The sequence below is a fragment of the Phodopus roborovskii genome, unplaced genomic scaffold (assembly GCF_943737965.1).
Source record: "Phodopus roborovskii unplaced genomic scaffold, PHOROB, whole genome shotgun sequence".
In the NCBI taxonomy this organism is placed as follows: Eukaryota; Metazoa; Chordata; class Mammalia; order Rodentia; family Cricetidae; genus Phodopus; species Phodopus roborovskii.
In genome coordinates this window covers 924,099-934,191 of record NW_026126550.1, presented here as the reverse complement: position 1 = coordinate 934,191, position 10,093 = coordinate 924,099, and the positions used below count along the sequence as shown (strand labels likewise).

Here is a 10,093-nt window from a genome sequence, read left to right as displayed (position 1 = left end):
CACAAGGTCCTTTTGTGCACGAGGAATACATCTTGGTTCCACTGTCTGAGGTCCCTTAGATTGCTTAGTCCTTATAGCTGAGACCCACATTCAGGGGGTCCTGAGTCAGTCCCATGCTGGATTCCCAGCTATCAGTCTGGGGGCTGTTAGCTCCTCCTTGTTCAGGTCAGCTGTCTCTGTGTGTTTCTGCAACCTGGTCTTGTCCTCTCCCTCTGCATCTGGATTCTAGTTCGACTTAGTGTTTAGTTATGGGTGTTTGCTTCTGTTCCCAACAGGTACTAGATGAGGGCTCCATGATGGTGGATCAGTTACTTGTTGATCTCATTCTCAGAGAAGGGCATTTATGGCAGCCTTTCCATGGTTGCTGAAATTGTTAGTTGGCGGCAGTCTTGTAGGTCTCTAGACCTTTCTTTAAGTTCAGTTTTCTCTTCAAACCAATAATGGCTTCCTCTTTTATGTTTGTTCTCTCTCTCTCTCTCTCTCTCTCTCTCTCTCTCTCTCTCTCTCTCTCTCTCTCTCTCTCTCTCTCTCCTGTCTTCTATGCCTATCCTGACTCAATCTTCCTAGTTGCAAGTGCTTTCCTCTCCTTCCCTTCTCTATTTTCTACTTCTCTCTCCATTCACTGTCCCCCACTTCCCCTGTGCTCTGAGGGACTTGTCCCTTCCCTCTTCTGTAAGGGACTGTATATTAATCTCTTAGAATACACCTTGTATCCTAGTTCCTCTGGTGAATCATAGGCTGGTGATCCTTTGCTCTAGGTCTAAAATCCATATATGAGCCAGTACATAACATGTTCTTTTTTTGACATTTTATTTGTAAAGAAACTAAGCTAATAATGCAAGACATGCCAGCTAAAATGCCTAGAAACTGTCAGACTTGTGACCATTCTGTTCTTTGTCTGATACCTTAATAATATATAAAATCTGGCTAGTAGGAAAAGTCTCCTCCTTAGTATTGTTATCAGTAACAATAAGTGATCTACAAAGGGTGAGTGAAATGACTTGTTCCCAGTGGAATATCTGAGGGTGATTTGATGGACCAGCTTGAAGGACTACAAAGGAGCCAGCAAGCGATATGATTGCCATAGGCTAATATTTCCTTGTTTACTTCTGACTGGGAGAGTCCCAACTTTGCATATTGATTAAATTAGAATCTGCTTGTTGTCATGAGTTATTTTTGCTTGGCCTGACTTATTAACTTTCCTCATTTATAGTTGTGTGCATGTGTAGTTTTGAGAGGAATTGAGTTTCATCTTAGTTTGAGTGTCACACCTCAAACTATAGTCACTACAACCAAACTATATTTTTCATTTATTTTATTTGTCTTTATTCATATTCTCTGCTCTCTCCCTTCTTCGTCTTCTTTAGAACATTTGGGAAAATTCTGTGAACCACCAGTTTTAATGGTAATGTGCCACCTGTGCAGGAGAACTACACCTATAGTAGATTCTTAGCAAAGAGGTATTTGTATATGTCAATACTGATAGTAATTTTTTTAAAAAAAAATTGGCTTTAAGTCTACTGTCACAAGTGCTGAGGTCATCTTTGTGTGAGCTGTTTCTCTTTAGAACTAGATCAATTTTGTGTAGCTCAGTGCCACCTTAAACTAAGAGATCCATCTAATTCTTAATCCTGAATCCTGGGATGAAAGGTGTGTGCGTGACTTCTAAGGCTTGTGGATGACTTTGCTTTCTGAATCTTCAGGCACACAAACTACAAATGGGGAAAACACCAATAATTACTCTGACAACTATGGAACATCTCTAGGCAAACTTCCCCCAAATCTAAGGAGATATGTGAATACAAAGTCACAACTGATATCTACTTACATGAACCAAAGAAATTGGAGCCATAACCCAGAACAAACACCTCTGTAGTGATTTTGATGAGTACCTGGAAGCTGAGGATGAAATGGCATACTCCTATACTAACTAATGAACCAGTGGGGCAGCAATGCATTGTGATGGTTGTTACCTGGAAGATGTGCAAAAATTATGACAATTATGGGTTTATAAGCACTAGAAAGTGAAATCAACCAAGATGACCTTTAACAGATGAGTGAGCTCTATTGCTTGCATGCAGAACACATGCATATCCCAAATGCATATTACTAAGTAAAACAAACCAATCTAAAAACCTACATGTTGTATTTCCTAATTACATAACATTCTGGAGAAGGTAAAATTATATAGCTGATAATGAGCTTGGTAATTAGCAGAACTATAGACGAGAGTTGATTTAAACAGATGAAGTGTGGGATTTCTCATATTTTTGGTTGTGAGCCTAGCTTTTAATGGCTGAGCCATCTATCTATCCAACCTGAAATGTGAAATTTCTTAGGGTAGTGAAGTTATTTTTCATAATGTTTCAATGATCAATAAACTACATTATTATGAGTTTGTTAAAACTTACCGTTTAGCTTTCCATACCTGGCAGAGCAGGAGGCACCATCATGGGTGTAAACATTCGACATAACAAGGACTGAAAGTTTCAGTGCAAAGAGCCCAAGAGCCAGGATATCTACCTGCGGCTGCTAGTTAAGCTGTACAGGTTTCTAGCCAGAAGAACCAACTCCACCTTCAATCAGGTTGTGCTGAAAAGGTTGTTTATGAGTTGTACTAACCGGCCACCTTTGTCCCTGTTCCTGATGATCAGAACGATGAAGCTTTCTGGACAAGAGAACAAGACAGCTGTGGTTCTGGGGACAGTCACAGATGTGTGGATTCTCGAAGTGCCAAAGCTGAAGGTGTGTGCACTGAAGGTGAGCAGCCAGCCCAAAGTTGCATCCTGAAGGCTGGGGTAAGATCTTCACCTTTGACCAGCTAGCCCTGGAGTCTCCCAAGGCCTTTGGCAGTGTGCTCTTGTGAGGTCCTCAGAAGGGGTGAGAGGTGTACCGGCAGTTTGGCAAGGCCCCAGGAACCCCACACAGCCATACAAAACCAAATGTCTGTTCCAAGGGCCAGAAGTTCGAACGTGCCAGAGGCAGAAGGGCTAGCCGTGGCTACAAAAACTAACCCTGGATCTGTTATTTAAGAAACTTTGGGTGTTGAAAAAAATTTACAGATTAAAAAAAAAAAAAACAAAACAAAAAAAACAACAAAAAAATCCAACCCTGAATCTTATGCAAATTAGGAAGTTAGAGATTTTAATTATAAAATTTAAAGTTCAACAAAATTACTATGTTGCAAATGTATAAAATAAACTCATTTTAGGGGATTGGAGAACTGATGATCTAATTTTCTTAGAAAAACTAGTATAAACTGTAAGGTTAAAAGCCAAACAAACTGTACTTAAATGTAGCTTTTGTATAGAAAGTGTTGCCTCCCATGAATGTATAGATTAGTAAATGTGAAACCACCATCATGTGTGCTGAAATTGGCAGATGAGGAGATTTTTATCACTATTTATTTTGGAACTTGTAGATAGACAATGTGGGAGAGCTTGGACAATTCTTGTGGTAATGGGTTGAAGACTGGGATGTTGGTGTGAATTTGCATTTTGCTTAATGTAGATACATATGGTTAAATATGAAAATATTTATAGATAAGCTTATAGGCAGGAGTAAGAGACATATTTTTCTCACTGTCAGATGAGAGGGGCTTGAAGTAGTTGCATTCCAGTTTCAACACGCATAGTGCCCAGATATCTGTTTGCAGACAAAATGGTCTAAATATTCCTTCAAACCTGCCAGAGTTAGTAAATCAACACAGTGGAATTTCAGAATGCAAAATCAATATACAGAACTCAGCTGCAATTCAATGTACTCAGCACTATCAATGTACTCTCTGAAAAAAGAAGTTGAAAATCACAGTTACGTTAGTATCATAACAAATAAAATGCTTAGAAATATATTGATACAAAGAGGTGAAACAACACTACAGTGAGAATAATTAGACATTAAAGAAACTGAAGATGTAAATAAATGCTATCCATCTTCATCCATTAAAAAATTTATCATTCTTAAAATGTCCATTGTACCTAAACAATTTATCAAAATGTAAGTGCTAGCTTTCACAGAAATGTACAGAACAATCCTAAAATTCATATAGAACTACAAATAACATATGATATGAATAATCAAAGCTGAACATGTCTCTTAATTTTAAATGCTATAGCAAAGATTCAGTAATCAACTCAGTAATACTTGGACAAAACAAGACACAGAGACAAATAAAATGGAAATAAAAAAATCTCCCAAATAAATGTATGCATTTATAATCAACTATTATTTGACAAAGAAAACAAAATAAGTCTGAAAATTGAATTTGAGAGCATATATTTAGAGTTCAGTTACATACTATTAGGAAAAATTAACTTGAAATAAATGTATGGTTCATATGTAATAAGTAAAGTGATAAAAATTTTGGAAGAATACACAGAATAAATATGTTGCCACTAATTTTAGCAACTTAAAAAAATAATAAGTTCCTGAAGCTATACACATACAAAAAAAAAAAAAAACCCTAAGTAAGAACTACATTAAAATGAAAAATTTCTGGTTCTTGGTTGTCTGGCTCCATCAATTACTGGATGAAGGCTCTATGATGATAGTTGGAGTATCCACTGGGTAGACCAGTTCAGGCACCCTCTCTACTATTGCTAGGAGTTAGCTGGGATCCTCCTTGTGGGTTCTTGGGAGTTATCCTAGCACCAGGTTTCTCCCTAAGCCCGTAGTGGCTCTCTCTATTAAGATATCTCTTTCATTGTTCTTCCATTGCATCCCTCCCCTGACCATCCTATTCCCTTATGTTCTCCTTACCCTTTTCTCCCCCTTACCTCTCCCAGAGGGGGATAAGATAGAATGTGGATATGACAAAAATATATTACATTGTGTATGTATATGTAATTCTCAATAGAGAGATATATGAAATATATCTTTTTTTGATATAATGCTGTTGGCCAGATACTAATTTCTTATCTGCTATCTCTGTCTTAATGATTAACCCATTTCTATTAATCTAAGTATTTCCACGTGGTCTCATCTTACCGGAGAGGGGGGCCGGTGTTCTGCTCTCTCCAGTGTCTCCATGTTGACTCCTCCCTACTACTTCCTTGAATCCTCCTTGTCTCCTAGTCCCACCTATCTTGCTTTCCTATTGGCCAACAGTGATGACTAGTGACCTGAGCACTTTTGACCTATTAGCTATGTATCTGTTTTTTGAGGTGCTAAATAAGCAAAACATCTGTATTAACACCTCAAAAAACAGATACATAGCTAATAGGTCAAAAGTGCTCAGGTCACTAGTTATCAGACAGCTTCAAATCAAACTGAAAACATGCTTATTAATATTAAGATTGTGTTCTCAAAAATCAAAACAAAAACAATATTAAAGTACCTTTAAAAAGTCAAAATAGGACTATCAAGTAATCCAGGATTATTGTTTATGGGTTCAGCTCTTTAGGTTCATTTGCAGTACTTGTTGTAATAGCTAAAAACATGGAAACTACTAATGTCTTCATGTAAAATGAATAATAAATTATTGGGTGTATAGATAACATATGAATACACATTATATACATGTAAAATAGAATATTGCCCAATCAGAAAGAGGAATTGCTGCCATTTTACAAACTGTGTAAACTATAGGGTGTAAGTTAGAGCAAGACAAAACCATTATCTTACTTTAAATGTGAGTCTAAAAAATTCAAACTCATAAAACAGAAGAAGGATAAGTGTGAAAATGGGGAGATATTGATTAAAATGTACACGGTTTTAGTTATAACATAAATTCTTGAGAACTAATATATTACATGGTGATGACAGTTAATAATATTGTAGTGAAGTGCTGGATTTTACTCAAAAAACAGAACTTAAATTTTCTCTCTCACACACAGATAGACATGAACACACACACACACACACACACACACACACACACACACACACACACCTGTATCCATCCATTATATAGAATTCTAAATAATATATGCAGGCTTTGTCTTCAAGGGGAAAAACACCCTAAGTATCAGCAGTGGGTGGTGAAGGATCTGTGAATGTACACTGAGGGAAAGAGAAACCTGGGGAAATATTGATAACACGTAAGCCTGTTAGAGAGTGATAGAGTGTGACAAAAATGTTTCTTTGCCTCTGTCACCTACCTCTTAAAAACTCATAGCTCCAGGGTCCTGAAAAGTGCACTATAGAAATGGGGCATCAAGCGAAGTCCTTGGCAGTGTTCCTCAAAACTGTTTAGGACATTAAAAACAAGGGGAGTCTGTAAAACTTTGACAGCCTAGAGAAGCCACAAGAGACAGGCAGACCATGTGACTTGGTGACCTACCTAGGATCTGGGAGTAGAGAATGTGGAATAGGAAGAACAGAAACCCAGACTCAAAAATCTATATTAGTAACACTAGTGCATAAATACCTGTTAATTAATTGGGATAAATATACCCCAGTTTATGTTTATACTAAAATAGCATGAATTTGGGGTTTGTGAGACCTCTCTTTTTTCTTGGCAACTTTCCTGCAGATATGAAAGTGTTCTAGACTAAAGAAAGTATTTATTAAACATGTATATTAAGAGCATTTCTATTTTTCTTTGTTGTTGTTGTTGTTGTTGAGACTGCGAAGAATGACCTTCCAGAAGAAAACTGTAATTTAAAAGTCAGAAGTATGTGATCAGGTGTGCTTGCATGCACCAGGACCAACAGGTGACAATCAATGTTTAAAGTTTAAGCCAGCACTTAAAACTGGATCTTCTGCCCTTGGCAGATGAGAAGACTACCTGCTGTCACAGCCGCTGGGGGAAAATGTTGTTCTAGAATCCTTCTCAAAATTTCTAGCTAATGTATTCATTGAGCAAGATGAGAATAACTTGCAGCTTCAGTGTCAAATCCGAAACACTCTCTCGAAGACATGCACAGCACTTCTCTGAAACCTGGCTTTTGTTTTTAAGACAAGAGATCCTACTGAGTAGTGTATGTAAATGCATACACTTTTATCTGAAGGCTTCATAAAATATGATGCTTCAGGAAACTATTTTTGTCTTTACATGACTTTGGTATGCAACTTCAGGTGGCTATGACTGGACTCCTTTTCAATTTCCAAGAGAAGAGACATTTAAAAAAGAACAATGGGGCTAAGAATTCTTTGTGGTACCAGGCTTACTGAGGATGGAGGCACAGTTCCTTACTGCCCCATCAGCTTGCTCCTACACATATTAGGCCCACCTCTTAGACATTTTTGGCTCAGGTTTTCTATATACCATAGATTTCTCATTAGCCCACCCTTTCTTTCTATAGATTAACACAGTCTCATCTATAATGTTTTTAGAGGAAAAGATAGTGAGTTGTTCATTGTATTGACTGTTTTAAGGATACTTCCTTAGAAGTTGTAGACACAGATAATGTTCCTCTATGGCCATCAAGTTGTTGCAAGAATAACAGCTTGAAGTCTTCAGAATGAAAATATTGACTATTGCATTGAGTTTTAAATTCCCTTCTTGTTTTAGCAGTATTTTAAAAACTCCCTACAAGCGTCATTTATATTTACTGTTATGTCCACAAATGATGGACTTAGTACAACTACTTCTTGGGCATCTGGGCCTGGACCACTCTAGGACTTAGAGCTGTAAGGATCATGCTTATAATTTGATTATCCAAAGAAGCAACAAGAAAATATTAGTTCATGAGCTCCAATCATCTCTTGTTGAGGCTTGCACCATAGTAGAGTGGGAATTCATGTATCTCCAGCTATGTGTAAGTGGTTTTCTTCTTTCTGTAGCAATAAACAAACAGGGAAGCCAGTAGAAGATCTGTGGTAAATGGGAAGGTGGTGATTTCCAGAAGAATGGAACGAAGAGGCATAGCAGAAGCTTAAGATGAGCACAGGATATTTTCAATACAGAAGTAAAGAACAATAAGAAAAAATTATTAGAAAATGGAGAAGTAGCTCACACACTGCCATTTTTGGTTTCAGTAACCCAACAGCATAGACTGTACCCCATTCAAGTATAGTTGGATACAGAAGTTCAATTCTTATCTCCAGCTTCCTTCATCCCCTCATTTTTTTAACCTTTGTTTGTATTCATATAATTCTTAAAAATATTTTTACAGACTGAGAATGATGTCAAATTCTAAGTTATTTGTTATTTGTACCATAATTTTCTGAATGTAATTTTTTTTTTTAAAAATGTTGCTATAACAGGATATGTGAGATGAGGTAAATTATAATAAACAAAAACTTACAGATGCTCCTTGAAGCTTGAAAATTTCTGTTATTAAGGTGTCAGCATCTAGGAAGGGCTTTCTCATTATATCATCACATGGAGTGGGTACAAGGAGTACCCAAATGAAGGCTTAAATTATCCTTTTATAATGGCAACAGTTCTACCCATGATGGCAAAGATGTCATGGCCCAATCATCTCTTAAAGTCTATCTCTCAATACTGTTCCAACCATAATTAAATACCAGAAATAATTACAAAGCTATAAGGTGCTTTTTTCTCTTCCACCCATCAGGTTTGTCCTTTCTAAATAACTTCTTAGTCTCATTAGGACATATGTTCATTCCAGATCCAATTGCTCTGCCAAGGTTGATGAGGAATTGTGATTACCCAGTCTGTGTAACATGTCCTTCTACTGTGGTCTTCCAGTCAAGACTTGTTCATTGACAAACCCAGAGAAACCCTTGCAGAATTTAAAGGATGACTGACATTATCCTAGCTTTGTTTCTGTTGCTGAGATAAGCACCATGAACAAAGCAACATGGGCGAGGAAAGGATTTATGTGGCTTGCTGGTTACAGTCCATGGAAGGAAGCCAAAGCAGGAGCTCAAGACAGGGAACCACAAACAATGCAGAAAACAGCAGACCAGTCACATCATGTGTAAACTAAACAAAGAGAAGGTCTTCAAGTAGTGATAATATGTAGATTAATTCCATTATTTACCCACTGTGCGACACTTGACAACTTTCTTAACTTGCCTTATCTCAGGTTCAAGTCTAAAATCCAAGTGGGAAGAATAAATTTCATGTTAAAAATAATAGTGTTATTTAAGAGTTTTCAGTATTTGCAACTATATGAAAAAACACACAAACTGGTAGCCATAAACAGTACTCCTGTGAGTAGCCATCAGGATACCCTCACTACTTTGTACATTTGCTGTATTCACAATGAGCTCTGTTTCACAGCTTCTGTAAGGTTAGCCAATGTTCTCTATCAGAATCCTCCATCAATATTAGCTCATTTTCTCATAGCACACATCATCAAGACTATCTCTATAATATGGCAACACAACATTATGTTTGCGTTGCTGAGAATCTGCTTGTGTTCTCTGCTTTTTCTTGTCTAGGAAGTCTTCCTGGAGATGGCCACTACCACTCTTATTTCACTAAAGCTTTTGAATATTCCAGTACCTTTTATTTCCATATCACAGCTCCACATTCAGAAGTGAAAGTTGAGGACAGAGATGGGACAATTTTTGCATGCTGATAATATTCTTCAGAGAGAAATATGTAGAGGCAAGGACAAATTTGTCCAAGAATAGACAAATAGTTTTGGAATTTGAAACAAGAAGAACTACAGAGATTCAATACAGACTTTATATTATACTTTTGCGATAGAGAAATATATTTAAATAGAAGCAGAAGTCAAATACTGTCATTTCAAGACACCCAGAAATTCGTTTAAGAAAAAAATAAAAACAAAAACATCTGATAGAGTTTAAATAAAAATAATAGCTATAACATATAACTGTAATAGCTTCAATTTTGAACATTAAAATAATTTAGTAGACTGTCCAGAGAAGAAGTGTGACAGCAGAAACATTGTGATGTCAATCATATTATATTGCTTTTCTACCTGCAAACCAAACTTGACTTACAGCCCCTTAATATTTTAACACTTTTTTATAACACCATAATTCTTTTACTTCTCCCTTAAAATCATACCATAATACAAATAAAGGTCTTGGGAGATGGCTCAGTTGGTAAAATATTTGCCTTATAAGTACAATTCCTTGTGCCATCTTAGAACCCATGTAAAAAAGCCAGGTATGATGGCATTATGACATCTGAAATAGGCCAGGTAGTTTAGTCAATTTAGTATCTGAGGCCAATGAAAGACTGTCTTAAATAAAAAGAGCCACTGAG

The 10,093-nt window shown here is 36.8% G+C and overlaps 1 pseudogene; it reads left to right on the top strand.

Annotated features, from left to right (window-relative positions):
• Positions 1-2,451: 2,451 nt before the first annotated feature.
• Positions 2,452-3,013, top strand: LOC127234347 (60S ribosomal protein L18-like; annotated as a pseudogene).
• The last annotated feature ends 7,080 nt before the right edge of the window (positions 3,014-10,093 follow it).